Below are 23,767 nucleotides of genomic sequence, written 5' to 3' on the forward strand. Positions count from 1 at the left end.
AATTGACTAACCACTATACTATACACTTGAAACTAGTATAAAATAATATTGAATGTCAACTATAGTCCTATATAATAAAGAGCTAATATGCTAATTAGACCAAACAGCAGAACGACCATCCAGATGACCTTTCAGACGAAGCTGAGGCTGTGCAGGCTGAGGCAGCCAGGGGCTGCAAGGGTCGAGCCCCTTGCACGAATTTCATGCATCAGGCCTCTAGTTGAAAGGTAAAAATTTTTTTAAATATTATGAGAACAAAATGAAAACAAATTATGTGAATAGGGGGTCTGTGAAGGAGAGTCATCCGTGAGCTGAGAGGTTTGCTGCATTTTAAACGTTTCAGTTGAGCACAAGCTCAGCCAGTGTGGCCCTCCCACCCCCCAGAGGATCAGAGCTCACCCTGTTCCTTCCCAGGCCCCAAGTTGGGAGATGCTAGAAGAGCATTTCACAGGGCAGCAGAAACTGCAGAGAAGAAATGCCTCAGCAGTAAGTATCCAATGCCAAAAATGTATCAGATGCATGTGAGAATTTGGAACTTGATGGTTTTTGAGGGAGGGCAGATGGTCCCAGAAGTCTGGGGACTCTGGGGAGGAAAGGAGGGTGAAATACAGAGGGATGTAGGAGTTGCTGAGGTGCCTCAAAGCTCTCCTTTCAAGAAGAATTGCTGTCCAGCTGGGAAAAGAGCACTTAGCTGATGACCTGCAGCTGTTAGCACCTTCAGAATCTGCATCAGCTCTCTCGATGAGACCACAGTCTTCCTCATCATCTGCCAGCTAGTGACTAACAACAGCACCAACAGTAAGGGAATCTGACTATTTCCGCCCAAAGCAAGACCTCTTCAGTGGGCATCTCAGTTCCAAAGCTCTCTGTTGGGTTGGCAGAGATTGGTCAGATCTGCATCACAGCTTGAAGCTCTCCCAGCACAATCTTGCTCTTCTTTCCTCTTTCATCTTTCACAGATATTACCTCTCCCTTCTCTAACTCTCAGCTCCTAACTCAGTTTCAGCGTCTGCTTTCTGAAGGACCCAACTGACCTTGGGAAAAGGCAGAGGATACTCCTGGAAGGCACATGAGAGGCCTAAAGAGCACCTACACTGGACCCCCTAAAGAAGCTAGGTATGGCTTCCCTGTTCTTGGCTAGGTAGTTAAGTGGGCAGATTTAGGATTAGGGCCCAAAGCTCAACTTTAAATACCCTTCACTCCCCACCATGCTCTTTTAAACATATTGTCTGGACCCTTGAATAGAGAACCACTGAAATCTCCTGGTGTATTTATGCTGGCATCATGGAAGAGCAGGGTAATGGCTAACTACAACAAGGTTGCTGGCAAGCATGGCGATATCACGACTGAGAGCTCCAGGTTGTCATGTGGATCCTCTTACTGCAGAGACCACAGTGCCAATCTTATAAGCTCTGGCTATGTTATCAGTAGGGAGAAGTCCTCATCCCCACCTGTCGCTCATGAGAGTGGGCTTCTTGTGATATCCTGAGAAAAAAGTTTTCTGAGTCTCACACATGAGGATGAGGTATTGGGAAAAGCTTATTTCTGTGGAATTAAACCCCTGAGTTTCAAGGTCCCGTTTCCCTTCAGCCACCCAAGGAAGAAGTGTAGCTGTGGCTTCAACAGAACTAGAATCAAAGCCAGTGCCCAGAAATGTTGCCCCATGTTGGAGCAGTGTCCAGTCCAGCATCGGGCTAGCTCAGTTTGTGTTCCCAGTTGCCGTCCATGGCATGTGGGTCCTCAGGGCCACATGGCTATGGAGGAAACATGGGATGGGCAAATGCAAGAGAGCCAAGAGCCCTTTCAAAGATCTGCCCTGGAGTTCCAGACTCACCCCAAAACTCATGTTTGTGCTTCATTGGCCATTTTTGCTGCAAAAGATGTTGAGAAATGTAGCTTTATAAATGGACATATTATTATATCCAACTAGAGGCTCAGTGCATGAAAATTCATGCACTGGAGGGAGGTCCCTCAGCCCGGCCTTCCCCCTCTCATAAACCGGGAGCCCTCAGGGGTGGGAGGTGACCCGGTGATGAGGGGAAGGCAATGGCCCCATCACACCTCTGCTGCTGCCACTGTCAGCAGAGAAAACCTCAGCCGGCCCTGGTTACCTGAGCCTCGGGCGGCCCTGGGCAGCTGGGCAATCACGATCTGAGGCTTGCCTGCACCTCGGGCCGGCCCTGGGTGGCTGGGGGGCTGAGAGTGGGTCCGGCTGCACCGTGCACCTGCCACCACCCCACTCCCTGGCTGGGCTGAAAGGACTGTGGGACTCCAGCAGGGCTGAGGGGACTGGGCGCCGCCATCTTGTGGCTATGGGTGCAGCCATCTTTGTGATGGTATGACAGTAAATTTGCATATTCCCTCTTTATTAGATAGGATTAATTGGGCATTTTCCTATGAAGAAAAAGGAATAGGATAGTAATATGTAAGCAACTAGCAGTCTTTGCACACCTTACCTTTAAGCTAGTTGTCTCATAATTCCTCACCCAAAACAGGCCATCCCGGGCCAGGACTGCAGTGACCCTGCACATGCTGCACCATCTTCTCTAGCTGCCCATATCCACCCACCCCATCCAAAGTTTCAGGCACACCTCCCTTGTTCCATTCAGCCTTTTGTGACCACTCCAGCCCAGTAACCTCTCCTCTTTGATTGGGAAGTTGTATAATTGGTTATTATTTAACTTTTCATTTATATTAGCCCTATGCCACTAATCTAAATATGACCATTTAAGGGAAGAAATCATAGATTATCATTATTTCACAGATCAATAGCATGATGTTAGACACAAGTTTAGCTGCTGCATGAACCATGTGCTAGATTAATTTAATTATAGGTATTTCTAACTCATTTCTTCTAAATAAATGTTGGATTATTTTTCCCTTACATTACACTCAATGGTGTTTGTTTGTTTTTTCTCCTCACGGAGTTGCATGAAGTCTTCCTATTGCTTATCCTATTCATTTGACATTTCATGTCACCAAGGGGCTTTGTGTATTACACAGACTGGAACTTACACTGTGAATATGCCCTCCATTTAAGCACATGCCCCAATCAGACCTAGATTTCTAACCTGCCTTTGGGTAGGAGATGGAGAGGCTCTCAGCTTGTGCCAATGCTGCTGGCTGCCTAGCCTATGTCTCTTCCTTTTCCCCACTGACAGAAACCTGATTTAAGATAAAGGGGCGTGGGAGGCAGTGATGTTCCCAGCGTATTTCCCCGCCCCCCCCCCCCCCCCCACCGCCCACAAACCCCTTGCAGGCATAGGGACCTATGTAACACAGTTCTAGCCAAGGAGATATGTGGATGGCCATGTGACACCGTCCTAGCCAATGAGATGTATAGATGGCCATGTGAGCGGGAGCATTCTAGCTAATGAAATGGCTGGCTGGCCATGTGATATAGTTCTAGCAGATGGGATAGAAATAGGAATTGTTAGAGGACTCCTCTGACAAAGCTCTTTTAACTCAGCTGGCACTCACAGTATTGCCTTTTACCCTCCCTCTCCTCCCCAGTTAGAATAGATATAAATAGATACACAAATGTAGGTGGTGAAGCAATCATCTTGAAAGCATGAAATAAGCACGAAGACAAAAAAGACACATGGTAAGCGTGGTTAAGCAGAGAGATAAGCAACCGGTCCCTGAGGCACAGTGGAGCCGCAGCCCAGACTGGCTGCCTTCCACCTTCACTAGCAACTCCTGCTCAGGTCCTTGCAGCCCTCAGCAGAAAGCAGTCCTAACCAGAGCCCACCGGGAGCGGATCTCAGCACCTAACTGTTCTACCTACATAGGAAGGCGCTTTTGGACCTGGGCACGCTCCTAGCACAGTATTTTACACACCGACATCCCAGAACCCTGCTCCTTTAATTGGAATTTGTGGCTGCATTGGATGCTATGCTGCTGTTGCCAGACCTTCCTCAGACGCTGTAATTTCTGTTCCCTTCAACATGGCATAATGGACAATAAGTTTTCATCATTAGTAGTGCCCGAAATGTCAACAACTTATGAGTTTTCATAAAATCTTCAAATGAATGGAGGGAGAGCAGCAAACTATGCATCATTCAGAATGTAACGAGGGGAAAGCTCCTGAAAATGAGATGCCATCCCAATTACTGCCTATTTATCAAGACACGTTTTTAACTTCCATGTGACGTACTTTTGAAAATGGCTCTTTTTCATCACATGATGTTTAATCCAGTTCTAGTATAATCATTATACAGTACAGTATAAATCTTTCAGCCTCCCTAAATTCTAAGAAGTATTCTTTCTTTTAATTATTATAAGTAGGTGTGAAGAAAGCAGAAAAATTCAATTCTTCCTTAGTCAGACCTTGACCACACCTGAACGGGTGACCAACCAATGGTCTCCATTTTCCCAGGACGAAGGGGTTGGTCAGGATGCAAAAATTTACTGCTGTGACCAGGAAAGTCCCAGTGGTAGGTTAATCATCCTACTCTCTCAAGTGAGAAGGCCACTGCTTGCCTTAACTACAAGGCTTGTTCGCTATGCTTGTGGTAGTCAATTAACAGACACTTTTCACAGGCCCGGGTGTCTGTTTTATCATTCATGTTCCAGGCACTGGTCTAAGCCCAGGGGATACAATGATGAATAAGAGAGCTAAGATCATTGCCTTCCTGCAACATCAATCTTAGTACAGAAGATTGATAATGAACATGTGAAAACAATACATGAACAAGATCACTCCAGAGAGCTGAGAGTATGAAAAAACACTAGAATAGGAGAGAAGCGCACTGAAGAGGGCCAGCAAGAGTGAAGGCTCCACCACTTTCTCAGAGCCCTGGCCCTCCCCATGGTTGGTAGGGCACGGTGGGTTAGGGGCAACTGTGGGCAAGGGCACACCCACTCTGGGGCCCACCTTTCTGCATGCCAGGGAACTGGGACCCCACTGACCTGCCCAAATAGGCCACACCTGCCTCTAGAGTCTGTCACTACACAGATGGGGGCACCTCTAAGCCTGAGGAGTGATGGGGATGCTAATGAAGGGAAGGGGTGAAGGCCCTCAGGTGTGAGAGTTGAAGATGGAGGAAAACAGTGGCGGCCCTGGCTGCCAAAATCCTGCCACAAAACTTAAAAGACTGAAATGTCTAACCATGAACCTGGTATTCCTATTTTGTCAGAGCATAAAGTGAGAATATATTTCTTTAACCATTTGCTAGCTTGATACACACTTAAGTATGTAATGTGCACATGTACACACACCCGAGATGTGGATCCACATATATACACATAAATGCAGAGACATGTGTGTGTCTGTGTGTGTGTGCATGCGCACGCTCATACCTTAGAACAGAAAGCATAACAGCTGACCCTGTGGTCTTCCTCTAGTCTCAGGAATATCTGAGGACCTGACCCTGGGTCAGCATTACCTCGGGGAGTCATCAGAGAATGTCTGTACTGCATCCAAGATGAATGGGATCCGGCAGAGGACCGTGCGCCATTCCAAGCACCTGCACCTCATTACTGAGACTTTATCGAGAACTGAGGAACCGGTATTGATGAGCCACAGCAGAGCAGCACTGCTCACAAACTCCTGAGGGTCCCTAGAAGCTCCAGGGAGCAGACTCTGGGAGAAGGTTTGCTTGCAGGAAGTTTCTGTAAGAGTTCTGGAGACCCACACCTATGAGGGAGTGAAGGCAGGTGTTTGGGAGAGCGAGAAAGTGACTGATTTATTTGCAAAGGAGGACTCAGCTAATCTCCTGGGAAGGGAAAGGGATGGTCCTTCAGAAGTGTCCCATGTCAGAGTGACTTCTGAAAGAGACTCAGCAGTAAACCTGTAACCTGTCAGCAGTCAACATCCCTGGACAAATAGGAGAAAAGGAAACAGGTGGAGTATCTGACCTGGCCTCCTAGAATCTACCACAGGAAATAGGTGACCACTACTTACGAAGCTGAAAGGACCCAAAGCCTAGAGTTTTCTGTAGCTGAGGGAGTCCCTAACCTCCCAGCCCAGTCTCTTGTGACCACACACATCACTCCTGTGTTGTTGCCTGCCCTTAATGCCCATAAGGCCATTTGGGGCTTTTAAGTCTGAATATGAGTCGGAACCCAAGCCCACTGCTACTGGTCCACCAGCAAGAACATCAAAGGACACCATTTGGACTCACACTCCAGGTCCAGAGAGTCAGTGCTGGTCTGGACAGTGAAACATACAATAAGGAGGCCAGTGTCACACACAAGCACAGTGCAAGGCTCTCTGGAGAGGTTGTAATGAAAAGTGAAATATTCAAAGATTTCTTAAACAGGTCACAAAGAATCCTATATAATAAAAGGGTAGTATGCAAATTGTCTCCTCTACAGGGAGTTTGATCAGGGGGTAGGGCCAGCTTGGGGGAAGGGAGGGAGGCCCCTGCTGGCAGCCAGCAGCCGCTAGGGAACCTAACAGTGCACGAATTTTGTGCACTGGGTCTCCAGTATTGACTATAAAAGAAAAGATTGTTAATTTGACTTCAGAACTTCTGTTAAACAAAAGACTATTAAGAAAGTAACAAGTCAAGTTACAGAGTAGGAGGAAATATTTGCAACACACGTATCAATGAAGAAATCATATCCAAAATATGTGAAAAACTTTTATAAATCAATAAAAAATACAGGCAATCAAAAAATTTTAAAGACAGAAAGCTTGATCAGTACTTCACCAAAGAAACTATCTGAATTGCCAATAAACATGAAAAGTTGCTTGATATTATTAGCCATCAGAAAAAATGCACATTAAAACCATGATTAGCCCAGCCAGCTTGGCTCAGTGGCTGAGCGTCAACCTATAAACCAGGAGGTCCTGGTTCGATTCCCGGTCAGGGCAAATGGCAGAATTGCGGGCTCGATCCCCAGTGTGGGGCATGCAGGAGGCATCCAATCAATGATTTTCTCTCATCGTTGATGTTCCTCTCTCTCTCTCCCTCTCCTTTCCTCTCTGAAATCAATAAAAACAAATTTTTAAAAAATCAAACAAACAAAAACATGATGAGACACTGCTATACACCAGCAGAACAGGAAAAAGTCAGTATCGAGTGCTGACAAGGATGTAAAATAATGAGAGCTCCCTGCTGATGGGAGGGTAAATTGGTACAACCACTTTTGAAAACCTTTTTGGCCATATCTACTAAAGCTAAACATATCTGTATCCTGTGGTACAATAATTCCACTTCTGGACTTAGAGCCAACAGATTGTCCATGGTAGTATTAGTCATAATAACCAAAAATTAGAACTGCAGGGCCCTCAGCAGTGAAATGGATACATGAAATTCAGTATGTTCACACAATACTACTACATAGCACACAGCCAACTGCTGGTATTAGCAATGACATGCATGGATAACAGAGATACCACGTTGAGCAGAAGAAGCAGACACAGAAGGACATGATGTTCAACTGCACTCATATGAAGTTTAAGAACAGGCACAACTGGTCTATGGTGACAGAGCTCAGAATACTTTTTCTCTCTGGGGAAGGGGGCAGATACTGACTGAAAGAGCCTTCAGGAAATGTTTTATATCTTGATCTGAGTGGTTGTTTTATGGTTGAATACGTTGTGAAAGTGTGCCCACCTGTATACATAAAATTTGGGCCCTTTAGTGTGTGATGTTATACCTCAAAAAAATTCATTGCTTTTAATAATAATAATGAGGAGGAGGAGGGAGAGAAAGTAAAAAGGAGGAAGAAAGTAGGAGAGAAAAGAAAGAAGAGGAGGAAGAAGAGGGAAAGGAAAAAGAGGTGGAAAAAGAAGAGGAGGAAGAAAAAAACCCAGCTATGAGACCACCAGCAGAATTTCAGGCAGAGGGAACAGAAAGTATCAAGCTCCCGAAGCAAGCACGAGCTTGGCATAGAGGGCAACAAAGGCCACATGTGATGTGCAAGGAAGGGAGCGATACCTGATGAAGCTGGGAGTCCGCTGGGCTGCTCAGGTAGGGCCTTCTGATTCAGGAAGAGTCTGGATCTTAATATAAGAGTAATGAGAAGCAATTGGCCAGTTTTAAGCAGCATGGGAGGGGGCAGGTCATTATCTGGTTTATGAGCCTTTTCTAAAATCATTTGGCTGCTGTGGGGGAAAAGGATTGTGTTATAAGGGCCAATAGTACATTCGTGCAGGGAGACCATTCATGAGACTACCGGAGTGAAAAACAGTGGTAGGAAAGGCTGCTAGAGGCAGACCTGATAGCAAGGAAGAAGCCACTGCCCTAGCTGGTTTGGTTCAGTGTATAGAGCATCGGCCTGCAGACTGAAGGGTCCTGGGGGTTCCATTCCAATCAAGGGTACATGTCCGGGTTGTAGGCTCGATCACCAGTAGGGGGCGTGCAGGAGGCAGCCGATCGATAAGTCTCTCTCATCATTGATGTTTCTCTCTCTCTCTCTCACTCTCTCTTCCTCTCTGAAATCAATAAAAAATATGTTATTTTTAAAAGAAGCTACTCATTTCCGTTTGTCATGCCAGACCTCTCTCACCCTTCTCACCCTGCCCCCTTCCTCTGACTAAGGGTTGGCCCAGCAGATCAGAGAGCAGGAGGAGAATGTGAGGGTGCTGTTCCCTGGACTCCCTCCCTGAGGCACTGCCACATGGTGGCTGAAGGGAACAGCTCCTGTCAAGCAGCGCTTTCCCACAGCTACTGCAATCTAGGTTCTGTAACTCTCATCCCTGCAGACTGCCTCCACCTCTCTGTAAAGATGTCTTTACTTAATTCTCCCAGCTGCCCCTCTGGAGTGTGCCATTTGTTCCTTGCTGAGTAAGAAGTCGATAGAGTATTAAAACCGAGCTCCTTGCTGGATGCATCAGGAGAAGCCAGAGGTCAAGCAGAGGATGACAGGTATCCCATGTGTCCTAATAAAGCAGGCATGTTTCTCTGTATTTTCAAAAGGCTGCCATCCAGAATGGCAGTGTTCGTTTAAAGAGGCAAGACTCGGTTATCTGGAACATTTACACATATGCAACATTTCATTGTGAAATACGGCTGAGTAAATGAGTATATTTATACACTTTTAAAGCCTCATATTTCTCCCCAGTAGCAATTCTCACAAGGAAAGTTTGGTGATTGTGTGTATTTTTCATGCCCATCTCCCTCATTAGACTGGAAACAGCTTGTGGAAATGGTCCATGAAGATGTCTGTCTTATTGCTCACTGTATCTACAAGACCCAGACCAATACCTGACATATAATTTAATAAATACATATGAGGGAAGGCAGAGTGGGTGGGTGGGTGGGGAGAGATTAACCAAAGAACTTATATGCTTAACCCATGGACACAGACAATAGTGTGGTAAAGGCACTGGGGCGGGGGGGGGGGAGCAATGGAGGGAAAAAGGGGACATCTGTAATACTTTCAACAATAAAGATAAATTTAAAATAAATAAATATTAGTGAAAGATGGAGCTACAGGGGAAGGATGAGGAGAGCAGAAAGAGGGTGGGACTTGGTTGTGTGTTCATGTGCATTACGCTCTCAGGGCTCCGTTTCTATATGTATATGTATAAGAAATTGGGGTAGGAACCCCTTCCCTAGCTAATGTTTGTGAAGATCAAATGAGATAATACCTATAAAGTAAGTGAAGCGGTAAATGAAGCAGCTCTCCGATAGGAGATGTGATTATTATCACAGCAGCATCTGAAAGGGGGGCCCAGGCCAGGAGTTTATGCAGCACACAACAGCTTTTTCTGGGCAGGGAGATATATGATGATTTTCACTTAAGAACAATTCAGCTTGAGTGGCTGCAGACCTTGGAATCTGGTAACGTGCACCTAGGTATTAAGGAATGCAGACAGCCGTGTACAGAACATGACAAGATAACACGTGCCTTATTCTCCCTGCCTCCTGAAGCAGGAAAGTGAGGCGAGAGGCCAGCAGATGCAATCATTTCTGGCAGCTTCCGGAGCCCGGCACGCAGTCAGCCACCTTAACTCCATCCATCCCAATAGTGCTGTGAGGAGGGGCCTCTGGAGAAGGGATTGAAAAAACCCCGAGAAGCAGTGAGCTAAGAAAAACAGAGAATGACTCCAATAGTGCAGTGAAATCTCCATTAAGGGACTCGGTTTAATAGCATGTCTGTTATTGTGTGTGACCATTAATTCACGTCTAAATAGAAGTAAGTCCTCTCAATTGTATAAAAACACTTAAATATGAAATATATCCACCCACAATCTGCAGGGTGGGCGGAGGGTGAGACGAGGAAGGAGCCACGTTGCAGCTCACTTCCGAGGCCATGTCCCAGGCCACTGCACCTTTCCTAACGCTGGCTGCTGCTCTTGCTGGGATTCTTTATTCTTTCACTTATCAAAAATTCTGTTTCTTCTTCAAGGTTCTCAAATGTTATTTTTATATGTGTTTTCCCTAATAAGCACTAACTTCTCCCTTCCCCTTTCCCTAATCAGAATTAATCTCTCCTACTTTTGGGTTCCCAGGCACTGTTCATAATCCTGTTAAGAGGGTTTGATCTGATTTATTTTACAGTTCTCTCTGTGTGTGTTTCCCTTGCCTTCCCTCCTCCACAAAATAAGCTCTTTGAGAATAGGGACTAGAATTTCCTGTTTTATTCCCAACAGATAACACAGTGTCTAGAATAGAAACATTTTTTAGCATTTATTTTGTGTGTTTATTTGTCATACAGTAGATACATTTATTTGGAATATAATAGGCACATTTATTTAGCACCAACTTGGAGCGAGGCACTATAATTATTATATATAAAAGATCTCTAGCCAAAACCGGTTTGGCTCAGTGGATAGAGCGTCGGCCTGCGGACTGAAGGGTCCCAGGTTTGATTCCGGTCAAGGGCATGTACCTTGGTTGTGGGCACATCCCCAGTAGGGGGTGTGCAAGAGACAGCTGATCGATGTTTCTCTCTCATCGATGTTTCTAACTCTCTATCCCTCTCTCTTCCTCTCTGTAAAAAAATCAATAAAAAAATAAATAAAAATTAAAAAAAGATCTCTAATACTTACAAAAGCCTGAAAATTACATATACCCCTTGTACAGATGAAGAAACTGAGGCTCAAGACAGGCTAACTTATTTGCCTAAGACTACATCGTAGCTTAAATTTCAGCCAAAATCAATCTGACTTTACCTCAGGCTTCAAGCAATCAAATGCCTTATTCAAAACCAGCACAGGCTATCTCTAAAACAAAGGAGGGGACACACACAAGCAGAAGGGTGTCTGCTAGTTACCACCTGACTGTACAGTCTTGGGGAATGAAGATAACCATTCTCCCTGCCTCACCAAGCAAGCGCAAACACATGGACACAAATTTGCTATAAAAATTACACTAAAAGCAAAAATATCACACTTTCTCATTTTGTAGTGTTAAATAGGAAATGTTTTATGGCTTAATGAAATTGAAGGATGAGTAGCCACTAAATCTAGCCATAAAAGGAGACACTCGAGATCATAAAGCATATTTTATTCATCTTGACAGTTGTAGTTTAATTTTAAGTATTTATGATATTATTACTTCATAGTAAATATGTCTAATTCATGAAAGCTAGGTAATATGAGACCTAGCTTTGGAAATTTGCTCAAGTTTTTTCCATTAAAGCTGCGTGTAAGTGGATTTTGTACTAAGAATTATGGTTTTTATGTAGCAATGACATGAAAATTATCCATATTCCACTCTACTATAAAGGCATGGCAACACAACTACTACTATTACTATTACCAAGACAACTACACTTGACTTTGAGGAAGTAAATCAACTCATATATCCTGCATTACATATTATGGGACCAACTATGAAAAATCCAATGGGGAGTCATTGTTATAGAAAAATTTTTAACCAGGGAGTTCACTTAAAAAAACCATCTTGTGATAAAGTTTGGTAACCTAAAGAACACATTCCTATGTCAACAATGCTTTTACTTTTAAAAGAAATAATTGATTCTTACAGAAAATCTTTTTTTCATATTGTACATCTTATTTATCTTTGCAGCTAGGGAAAGAGCAATGGGAATTTAAGTGACTTAAATCCTAATAAAGACCGCACCCTCGTCTCTAGCACCAGCTGTGAGGGGACTTGGTCTCTGGGTCCAATGTGCTGTGACACATTTAGAAAAGAAAGCAGAGAACATAAGCTTTGTCTTTCCTGAAAATCCTGACATGAAAGGTTGCCCTCTGATTTAGGGTGACGCAGGGAGTTGCCACGGGGTGGGGGGGCTTCTGACCCTGCTCTTATTTATGAGCAGTTGTTAGTTATATAACCCTCGGAGATTCTCCATGTTACCCATAATTCACATCCCGGATAGCAAAGAGGAGATCCCCAGAATAAGGGAAGAGTTCTATTTTGAAAACACAATGAAAGTTAAAATAAGGGAAGTCTTGAGATCGGGTCGTAGAAGATGAGAAGAGGAATACAAATGGGGGCGCTGGTTCTCCCTGCCTTCGTGATTTCGTCTGAGATCTTTTCTGCTCTGAAATGCTTTAAAATTCCCAAAGTCTCTCCATCAATACCTTAGGAAAGCATCAAGAAGCTTTTCTTAGCATTTCATCATTGCCTTGTGATACAGACAAACTTTGTATCTGGGGCTCAGGATCCTGGGCAGTGAAGAGCTCTTTGCTACAATGTGAAGGCCCTGGAGGCTGTTGGGAGACTGTGGATGAAACTCTCTCCTACTGTGAAACCTTATAATATGACAGAACCTAGAGGGAACGGGCAGAGGCTAAGTGTGTGCACGTAAGGAGTTCCACCCAAACCGCAAGCAGACCCATAACATTCTCAGTAGATACCTTCTCAAATAAAAAATACAATAAAATAACACAACACTGTAGCTTGTAGCTGCTCCAGAAGAACCATCTGGGCCAGGTTTTTCATTCTCCATTGGCTTGCAAATGTACACATTGGAAGCCACCTTCAAAAGAGGCTATCCATATAGCCAGTTACAGAGATACACTGACAAGATTGGAAAGTGAAGATGATCATCAGACACCTTTAATTTTTTGTCTACAATGACTGACTTTAATGAACAATTAATTGACACATAAAATAAATCCCATGATTATATTTTGTTTGGATATTTGTTTTGAATTTTAAAACTTTAAAAATATATTCTTTTTAATATCTTAATGTCTTAACATCCTAGAAAATACAAAAGATGAGAGTTGAGAGAGCAAGAAAGACCAAGAATGAGAGGGAAAGAAAGAAAGGAAGTCACTTACATGTCTGCTCAGACTCTTTCCATGGTGTGGACTGTCCTTACCCCATCTCAGTGCCCAAAACCTTCACATGGTCCCACCTGGCTCTGAGACACATTTGACATCTCCAGTCCCAGAATTCCCATAGCACTTCAGCACCCCTTTATTTTGACACTTAACTGTCTTGATTGTTCAATCAAGTCAAAGAAACTTGGACATCCATGTTCATTCCCTTTTGCTTGTCAAAGTCCTACTCGTGCTTTAAGACTCAGTTCAGGCATCACCTCTACCAAGATACCCACCTCTAGTTGCCCCTCATTCACTGTCCCCAGTATGCTCCATAAACATCTTGGGTACCCTCTTATCTCTGTCCTTTCCACAGCAAAAAGATGACCTATCAACATGTCTCACTGGGTTGCAAGTTGCTCTGACTCAGGGATTCTGTCCTAAGCATCTTTCTCTCCCCAGTAGTTAGAACAGTACATGGGGCAGAGCTGGGACTCCATGAATGTTTGTTGAACTTCATGAACTACTTTGAATTAGTTACTTCAATGTTAGTCTTATCTCCTTTGTCAGTCTCTCTGCTCCACAGGGTGGGTACGATATATATCTAATCTCATGAATACCTCTAACATTTTGTGCATAACAGCACTTTATAAATATCTGTTGAATGAGTGAACGAATGTGTCCTGACCTTAGCCTCCCACTACAAATTACAATGTGCAGAAGAAATGAGAACATAAAAATTCCATCTGTGGAAGAATTTTTCTTATTTACAACTGTATTTTATTTCTAAATTCACTGTCAAGAGGATACTGTAGATTTCCTTTCTTTGATTTTTGCCAGAAGAGAACATCTGCTGAGGCCTAGAAGGAAAATATACCTGTGGTTAAGGGTAGGGCAGGAACTCAAGAGTTTTCCAGATGTTTTCAACAAACCTCTGATTTTGAAGTGTCTAGGGAAAGTCATCAATGAGATGTAGCCCAGGCAGATAAAAATCTTTGCCAGTGTTTATTCATTCACACAGTATGTCAGCAAGCATTTATTGAGCATCTTCTCTGGGCCAGGTGAGGCTTTGTGCCAGCTTCAGGGAAACACAGATGGGTAACAGACAGACCCTTGCCCGCAAGACTTCAGAGCCTAGTGGGAAATTAACAGCAACTCCAATTCTGTGTGGTAAGTGCTACGTTAGCAGTAAACACTGGATGTGAATAAAGCAAAGGTTAAAGTTATTTGTTCTGGAAACTTCTCTTTACTTCCCAAATGTGCCGAACCAAGTGAGAGATGGTAAACAGCAATGGTTGTATGAGGCTGGCGATTACCTTCACTGAGGAGCTGGTGGCACTAGAATGACCCTGGGGCAGTAGAGAGACCATTACAGAGGATGTTTACATTAGGATTTTGCTTTTCCATTGAGTGTAGACCAGGGCTTCTCACATTTTCATTTGCATATGAGTCAGTTGAGAAGCCTGCCAAAAATGTAGACTCTCTGTCTGTGGGACTGAGAAAGGACGGTTGATATTCTGCATCTCTAACAAGGTCCAAGGTGCAGCTGATGCTGCTGGCTCATGGACCACACTCTGAGTTGCAAGAATACAGAAGAAAAAGCACTGGTTTCTGAAGGCTAATAGACCGATATTAAATCCCAACTCTAATATTTACATCTGTGTGGTTCTTAGTTAATTACCTTTGCTTCTTGATCCCCAGTTTGTAGCATTTGAAAAAAAAATGAATAAAGTCTACATCATAAGGCTGCTGTGAAGATTAAATAAGAGTGTTTGGAATAAGTACTCAATAATTATCAGCAATTACGAGGAGGATTTTTATCCTTTTTCTCAAATGTGTTTGGGAATTATCAGACAAATTCTAAATCTTCCATACTCACATAGAATCCTACTTACTCCTGGTCAGTATTCTTATTTTCTCCACGTGGGCCCATTGTCTATTTAAGATTTCTCTTTTATTCCCCATGCCTCTCAATTTAATATCAGATGCTCTTCATGAACTAGATGGCTTGTTTATCTGGGTTATTAATGAAGTTGCTAAGTGAGACTGGAGGGGAAAGCCAGAAGCATTCTGCTCCCTGCCTCCCCATAAATCACCGCCCTGCGCTGAGACGGCTGCTGCCACTTGTCAGTTCCTATCATCCCACTCATCTCAATGCATTTGAATGAATTTCATGATTAAAGTTTCATGAGCTGCCACATTAAACATTCTCTACACCTCAAGGTCTAACTCTTCGACAGCACTTGCTTTTGTCTTCTCACTCTCCAGTTTTATCACAAAAAAGCATGCAGGTGCACCTGGCAGGATAGGACTTTTTCCTTCAGACGCCCCCACTTGCTGACTTCCCTTTTAGCTGTTATCTCCTTGGTGCTGAGCAGCCTGCTTTCGGCCTCAGCTCTCCACCTGACAGGTGACCAGCTGGCTCTGCGCATAATATATGCCTTTTACCTGGTGATAAATCTGGCGACCATATGCCTGACAGCTTTCCTGTGGCTCATCACCTGCATATTCATGCTGCTGAACCCAGGCTGGCATTTCCCCATCCTCTTGTCACACACAGACCACTCCTCCACACACTACCATTGGCTCAAGAACAACTTGGCTATGGTCATGACCGGCTCGAGTTCACATGTCCCACAACAGAGGGATACCCTGTTTTCTTTTGAAAATGGAAATCAAGGTTTCCCAGCCTAGAGGTCACAGGGCTTTCTGCCATTCAAATACATCTGCACGTTAACATCATCACATGAGTATTCCTTGGGCTTCTCTGAACAATTCAGTATCAAGTGAGTTAAGAGCCATGACCTCAAACTCTTGAAACACTAATGGGACTCTCCAGGGAAGATGAAAGAGATTTCAGAATCCACATCCAGAATGTTCCATAGTGGCATCATCTCAGCTCATTTCGTAAAGGGAGCTCCTCATTATCCCCAGAAGGGAGAAGCTAATATAGAGACAGGTCATTGGGTTTGCAGGTTGGCTACAGCCTTCTTGAAAAAGAGATGTGTGGTGTGTGGGAAAAAGATGGGGCTGCAGAATGAAGGCAAAGATGCAGTGTAAAGGCTGGAGAAGGAAGGGCTACTAACTAGCAGATTATTCTTTCCCATTTGGGGAGCCAAGAATCTCAAGGCCAAAAAGGCCAAAAATGTCCAAACTTCCTCTTTCTCCTATCCTTAAATCACAAGGAGATAAAAAATTGGAGTTTTTCCAAAATTTGAAAGCATTTGCCTAAGCCTTTTGCATTCTCTTATATATTGTCTTTCTCTTAACACACACACACACACACACTCATACACACAGACACCTCCTTTGTTTCACCTTCACCACCATCATCTATAGTTCCACTATTCTATACGATTGCCAAAAGTAGCTCTTCAAATTTAAATTAATTAAAATTTAAAAAAAAATTTAAAATACAGTTATTTGATCAACTAGCCATGTTTCAATGGCCTTGTGTGACTGGTTGCTGCTGCATTTATCAGCAGAGATACAGACTATCTTCATCATCACAGAAAGTTCTACTGCTCACTGCTGACCTACAAAGTACATATCATATGATACCTATTCAAGAAACATGTGTTTAATTGGTGCAACGAATGCATGGATGTGTATTATAGTTCTTCCAAATATATTTTTGTTTTTCTTCAATTTTCTCATTTATTTAGGCATAAATTAAGTTAAATACCCCACCTCACACCATACCACTCATATAGCTATCTTATTTGGCATACATTTCAATATTTAAAAAACCAAAACCTACTAAAATAAATATAAGAGAGTTCTATAAACTTTCAATGGGGAAGAACTTTCCAATCCAGAGAGGAAAAGATTCACAGATTTGTCTGTGTATATTTAAATTTCTATAAAGTAAAAATAATAAATTAAAAGACCAACAAACATGTGGGAACTTTTTAACATATGTGACTTTGATAAGAAATTGAAAACCTTAATATATAAAAATTTTTAAATTTAATTTTAGAACACCCCAGGAGAAAAACAGACAAAAGCTAAGAATAACCAATTCACAAAAGACTACAAATAGTCAATTCACTCATTAAAAAATCTGAACCTTACTACTAATCAAGTAAGTGCAATGAAAGGAACCATAAGATTTTCATCTTCACCTACCAGTCTAGTAGAGATTTAAAAAATACTCTCGTTATTAAAGATCAGGGTTGTGGGAAAATAGACACACTCAATGTTGATGTTCTGAATTTTAAATTGATATGGCCTTTGGGGAGGACACTTGGGAAGTTTTAACCAAAATTTTAAATGTGAATACATCTTTATCATCAATTCTATTTCTAGAAATGTGTCCTGCAGTGGTACTCAGACAAACGCATAGTGACTTATGCACCTGGAAGTTTATGATCACACTGTTTATAAGAGTAAAAAATAGACACATCTGAAAGTCTACTGACAGTATGAAATGGAATATTGTGTAAGTGTTGTTTTGAAACAGCAGCTTTCTATTACTAAAATAATATATTGTTAAGTCAAAAATGCAAGATGCAAAATGATTTGTATATTCTCACCTTCATGTGAGTTAAATATATGTGTACACACAGAGAGATATTAGATAGGGATAAAATACTTATTGAGAGTTAATCTCGAATGATCTCTGTTCTAACTGCTTTATATATTAACTCATGTCATCTTCACATAAACCTATGATGTAGGTAATGTTATTATCTCTATTTTTTGGATAAGGAGATTGATCACTAGCATAAAATCACTGAGCTAATAAATGGTGAAATTAGGATTTAAATCCAGGGAGTCTAGCCCTCAAGTCTGCCCACTTAACACTGCCAAATAGTGCGTGTGTTGGGAGCAGTGGGAGGACAGAGATAGAAATAAAGTGATAGATTTCAAATTTTTAACCTTGTGACATCTCATGAGTGGAATTGGGCCTAGAGATGGTTAAATGAGAACGAATGTGACAAGTGGTTTACAAAATGCAAGAAAAAAGAGAACATTTTTACTTATTTCCATTTTGTAATGTTTAAATTTTTATAACAAGCATTATCACTTTTACAATAAAAATTTAAATCTAGAAAAACATTCTATCTCATTCTAGAAATAATGTTTTATATTTTAAAAACAAAAAGAGTGTAAATGTGATTTATGGACAGCTTGGAAACTTCATACACGTCCAGGAAATGAGGAGAGAAATTACTCGTTTCCTGGCAAAGATTGAAGCCGAGTGGAGTCCTCTGGTTTCAGGAGACTTGTGACATCCAAGAGCACGCTGGCCAAGAACCTGAGTCAGCAGCCTGCACTGCAAGCCCAGCTCGGCCATATGTGGGTCATTGTCCTTGGTCTTGACTTGGCACACTAAGCTTTGGTTTCCTCTCCTGAGTAAAGGGAATAATGATTGGGCCTTCCCAGAGGCTTATGGTGAGGAGTGGATAAGGTGGAAGTTAAGGGCTTTGTGCATGCCTGGTCCATTGTTAATCTCAATCAACATTAGCTACTGTGGTCATCATTGCCATGTTGAATGTTTATCACTCCTTCTCTTGGTAATTTGGAATCAAGACTGCAGTTGATCAAGTCATGTGAAGCAGCCAAGTGACCAGGACAACTGTGGGGGGGAGGAAGAAAGTTTCCTCTGCTCTTCTAAGTTCCTTTGTATGGTCTAATAATGGAATCTACATGTGATAGATTAGATTAGCAGGAGAAAATAACCAAATATAATTACATATGTATGTGTGGGAGCCCCACATACATGAGAGAGTCAGAGACCCCACATACCTGAGAGGTCAAGAAATGAAAGTTAAAATGAGGTACATGTGCTATTCTGAGCTAAGGGGGAGGTAAGGCACCTTGGGGCTTCAGGGGATCGGGGCAATATCATTCATAGGATGATTTTTAAAAAGCAGGTGTTCAGTAATTAGAAGTTTGCACTGCCATATAGATAGCTTGAAAAATTGTATCTCTGATAATAACTTATTATAGGCAAGGCCCCTAATTTATATTCTTCTAGATGATTAAGGGGTTGGGCAGAAGTTTCTCTTGAGCCCACAGTGTCTCAGTTGTCTTTAATTCAAAATAATCCACATATCACAGAGGAACATCTTGGGGTAACTCATTCTGAACTCCTTCACGTCTAACTTGGCATGTGAAATAGGGGGTGTAAGTATAAGGAGAGACTATGGCCAAGTAACTATAGATTAAAACCGTATGGATGTGGGCCCGAACCGGTTTGGCTCACTGGATAGAGCGTCGGCCTGCAAACTGAAGGGCCCAGGTTCAATTCCGGTCAAGGGCATGTACCTTGGTTGTATGCACATAACCCAGTAGGGAGTGTGCAGTAGGCAGCTGATCAATGTTTCTCTCTCATTGATGTTTCTAGCTCTCTATCCCTCTCCCTCTCCCTTTCCCTTCCTCTCTGTAAAGAATCAATAAAATATATTATAAAGAAAAACGTATGGATGTAATGATCACCCCCTGGAGTGTCACAGGCGATAAATTCTTGGAAATCCAACCTGTGTGCATCACTTCTCAGAATAAGGGGACAATTTTGTTCAGAAAGATAGTGTCTACTATTACTCTCCTGTTTTCTCCATAGGGATGAAAATCTTCAAATAAACATATAAACCTTTTCATTTACAAAGCTCTTGAACTTGGTTCATAGCTTCTGCCTCTCACTTATAATGAAAGGTTATATATTTAGGAAGTGCTCATGGCAACCTATTTAAAAAATAAGGAACAAAAGAAAAATATATCAGAAACTCCTTTTAAAGACAAGAGTTCAGCAAGTGCCCTGTCCAAGACTTAATTGCCATATGATTGACATGTATAGTTTTGAGAATGGCCGTGTCAACATACCACACCCTCTGCCCCAGTGTCCATCCTGCTCCCATTGCTTTTGTGTGAAGACTCATAAATATTTGCACACACACACATACACACACATACACATACACACACACACACACATTCACAGTTTGTCTCCCACATTTTCAAAGACTGTTTTGAAATACAAGGCACAGCCAGGTTAATAAAACATACTGGAGGCTGTGTTCTGTTAGTTCATTTAACTATAAAGCATTTTAAACCTGCAATTAATTCTAGGTAAATTAAAGACATGGCACAGCTACGATACTATTGCAAGAGCCTGTGTGCTAATATCTTACATTTTTTACACTAAATCACTCTGCCGAAAGGTTTAACAATCATCCATATTTATAACTGCTTTCTAGATTTTCTTTTGCCTACCTCAGTTGTCAAAGCATTAACGAATCTGGCTGTTGGGAAGAATTCCAATTCAGAGTTATTTTTCCATGAGGTACTTCAGACTCCACACAGCAGCTCATGGTTATGTTGGCAGTGGCTTTGCATAACTGTTGGTTTCCTGTAGTATAAATAAGTGAACTGCTAAGAATGCTAATGTTTTGCTTTGACCAAGAAAAAGCTCTCAATAAATGACAAGGAATTACCCTCATTGGATTACTTAAGCGTTGTTGTTTTTTTTCTTTAAAGGGGTAAATTAAACCAAAGTAATAGAGAAAAGTGATCATATAATACATGCTACAACTTTGAAATCATTCCTTGAGTTAAAACAAATGTTCAAATTGTTTAATTGCCAAAGTCCTTTCTGGTTGACAAACTCAGCTGGAAGAGGCCATGGAGGTCACTGGTGAGCAGGAGTGCAGGCACCGGCCAGCTGCGGCCAAATGCAGTACAGAGACAGTCAGAGCCTCGGCCCTCTGCAGACTGAGATTGCAGAGGACAAGAGCCTGAGCTGGGAGCTAGCACAGGCCCGAGGTTAGGAAGAAAGGCTGCAGAGAGGAAAGCTGGGCGAGAAGGGAGCTCTAAGGGGCAGCTCCTGAGAGTCTCTGCTGTCCCCTTCAGGGCAGTCCAGGAGCAGAGCCCGGTGCCTTTGCTTCTTCCACATCCTCCACACTATCCAGCCCCAACTGTTTCCCATTCAGTCTCCGTTCTCCCCTATCCCCTCACACAGCGATCCAGCTCTATTGTGTACAAGCCAGGTGAGTGCCCTCCCAGAGCTCCTCACTGTTACCACTGCCCGGGCCCCTCTCTCATCCTCCCCTGCCCTTTACCCTGGAAGCTCAGCCTTCCGGCCAGGGCACCCCTTCTCTCACAGCAGGACTGGGCAGCTGTACTCCCTTGGCACCACAAGCCACAGCTCACATGGCTGCTGGGCTGGTGGGCTGCTGGGCTGCTGGGCTTTGGTTTTTACTTGTCTGTCTCCTCCGCTGCAAAATGAGTTTCTCCAGGGTGGGACCATGACTGAGATGATTTTTATCCTTAGAGCATAGCCTAGTGCTGGCCCATACTGGACTCTTGAGAAACAGTTTTCACAGAAATAACAGATTAATTAGGTTTGTGTTCCACAATCATAATTGCCCTTATTTGTGTGTTAACCTGTGATGAAATGGTAACAGGCATCACATTAAGCTAATCATTTTAACTGATTATGTAAATATTTGTAAACCACTTGAAATAACCTGGTGATTAACGAAATAACTTATATATATAACCTAACCTAATGTTACAATATAAATAACATTACCTTATACATAAAATGTTATTTATTTATATAGTATTGGTTCACATAGAAAAGTTTCACAATGAATGATTTATAGTCATATGTCACCTCTATCTGCCATTAAAAGAGCTAGTTGAATAACTATTGTTCTTTTTTGGCAAGTTAGTCATTAAAAAAATTTTACAACGAATGTGTCAGTCATACAAAATAGAGAGAACAGTATAATGAATCCCATGAATTCATCACCCAATAATTTTCATCTCACAACTAGCCTTGTTTCATCTCTACCCTCACCTAACTCTCTGCCCTATATTACTTCAAAGTAAATACCAAACATCACATCATTTCATCTATAAATACTTCAGTATCTCTAAAAGGACTCTTTTAAAACATAATATCAATATCACACCTAAAAATTAATATTTCCTTAATATAAAAATATCAAGTTTGTATTCAAATTTCTAATTGAAACATAGATCTTAACAATTTATTATAGTTTGTTCATGGAATCAGGACACAAATAAGATCCATCCATTATGACTGATTGATAAATTCCCTAACTTTCTTTCAATCCATAGGTTTCCCCTTTCATCTCCTTCTCTTTCTTACAATTTGGTTGAAGAAACAAGGTCATCTATCTTGTAGAGCTGTCCAGTCTGGATTTTGCCGACTGCATTCATGTGGTGTCTTTTAATGTGATCACTGTCCTCTGCATTTCCTGTAAAGCGGTAGTTGTATCTAGTAGCTCAATCAGATTCAAGTTTCATCCACTGGCAAAACTACTCACTTCAAAGGTGGTGGTGTGCTCTTTGGTCAGGAGGTTGTCTCATTTTTCTCTTTTGTGATGTCAGTAACCACCCATGCTTAATGTCAAGATGCACTCATTTGTTAGTGATTTCATTATGGTTGATAGTCCAATGCCATCATCTGTCTCTTCTTCACTTATTAGGCTGGCTATTTCTATAAATATAAATTTCCAATTTTTACTATTTGATTACTCACTCAGTGGTAGAGTTTGTACAGAAAAAGGCAAAATGAATATTAGATTCTTTCCCTTTAGTGTTCATAATAATGAGTCAATTCATTATTAACATCCTTCAATGGTAAGCAATTATTTTTCGCCAATGTAGTTTGAACTTATTAATTTAATTATGTTTGATGAATATCAATCCATTGCAGTTAAACGTCCTTATTTGATACTAAAATTGTTTAATCTTTGACCAGTGGAGTCTGGTTAAAATAGGCTCCTGAGTTGTTTTGACTTGACCCCAGTAGCCCATGGCAGTCGTTTTAAGACAAATTACAATACCCACAGAATAAAGAGAATTTTCATGCTGATGAGCACCTCTCTTCTTTCCCAGTCTAACAAAAGGTCATGCTACCCACTGAACTGTGCTTGATTCAGAGCTCTCCTGAGAAAGGCTCCCAGGAAAAGGCTGGAACCCAGGGGTAGAGCTACGTCCTTTTATCTTGAAGATTTTCTTCAAGCCCTCAAGAAGTACTAGGATTTTTATTAATACCTATGAGGCTTACATTATTATTTCCTTAAGACCACAAAGTTCCATTTGACGTGATTATTAGTTTGCAAGAGTATATAATTGCAAAAGTCAGTTTCATAAGGATTTCTTCTAAAAGTAAAAACTAAATATAATGTAGGTAATGCTCAAATTCCAAATAGCAAATGGGATTAGTCAAAATTATCTCTGGCTTGACCTCATTTTGCCTCCTTCCTTCCAGCAATGGGCAGCCTTCCCATCTCAGGGGCATGGCCTGGATGTCAGGGGCTCAGCAATGAGACAGCCATGAGAGACCAGGAAGGGACCAGGCCACCACTAGTAATATCCACTCTTGAAAATGTTCAGGGACCATGGTGAGAAATATTTGCCTTGAATGGCTTAGGATGGGTTATAATTGACATAACAAAGTGGGTGGATCAATTTGGATAATTCTTCCAAATAATGTGTAACTAACATTGTCTAGCCAGTTGTGTAAAAAGCACAAATATATGACCATTCTGTTTCTTGTTAGTCACTAAACTTCTTTTTGCTCTTTCTCACCTCTATTCCCTCATCATTTTTCTCACCTACATTCATTCATTAATACATTCATTCATGCCGTAA

The 23,767-nt window shown here is 42.0% G+C and overlaps 1 long non-coding RNA gene across 1 annotated transcript; it reads right to left on the reverse strand.

Annotated features, from left to right (window-relative positions):
* Nucleotides 1-13,934: 13,934 nt before the first annotated feature.
* LOC114232195 (uncharacterized) lies at nucleotides 13,935-22,402 on the reverse strand. Its single transcript, XR_003618241.2, has 3 exons — nucleotides 22,257-22,402; nucleotides 20,354-20,489; nucleotides 13,935-13,995 (listed from the first exon to the last, which is right to left on the reverse strand). It is a non-coding gene; the product is annotated as an uncharacterized LOC114232195 (long non-coding RNA).
* Between the last annotated feature and the right edge of the window lie 1,365 nt (nucleotides 22,403-23,767).

The sequence above is a fragment of the Eptesicus fuscus genome, chromosome 11, assembly GCF_027574615.1.
Source record: "Eptesicus fuscus isolate TK198812 chromosome 11, DD_ASM_mEF_20220401, whole genome shotgun sequence".
Classification (NCBI taxonomy): Eukaryota; Metazoa; Chordata; class Mammalia; order Chiroptera; family Vespertilionidae; genus Eptesicus; species Eptesicus fuscus.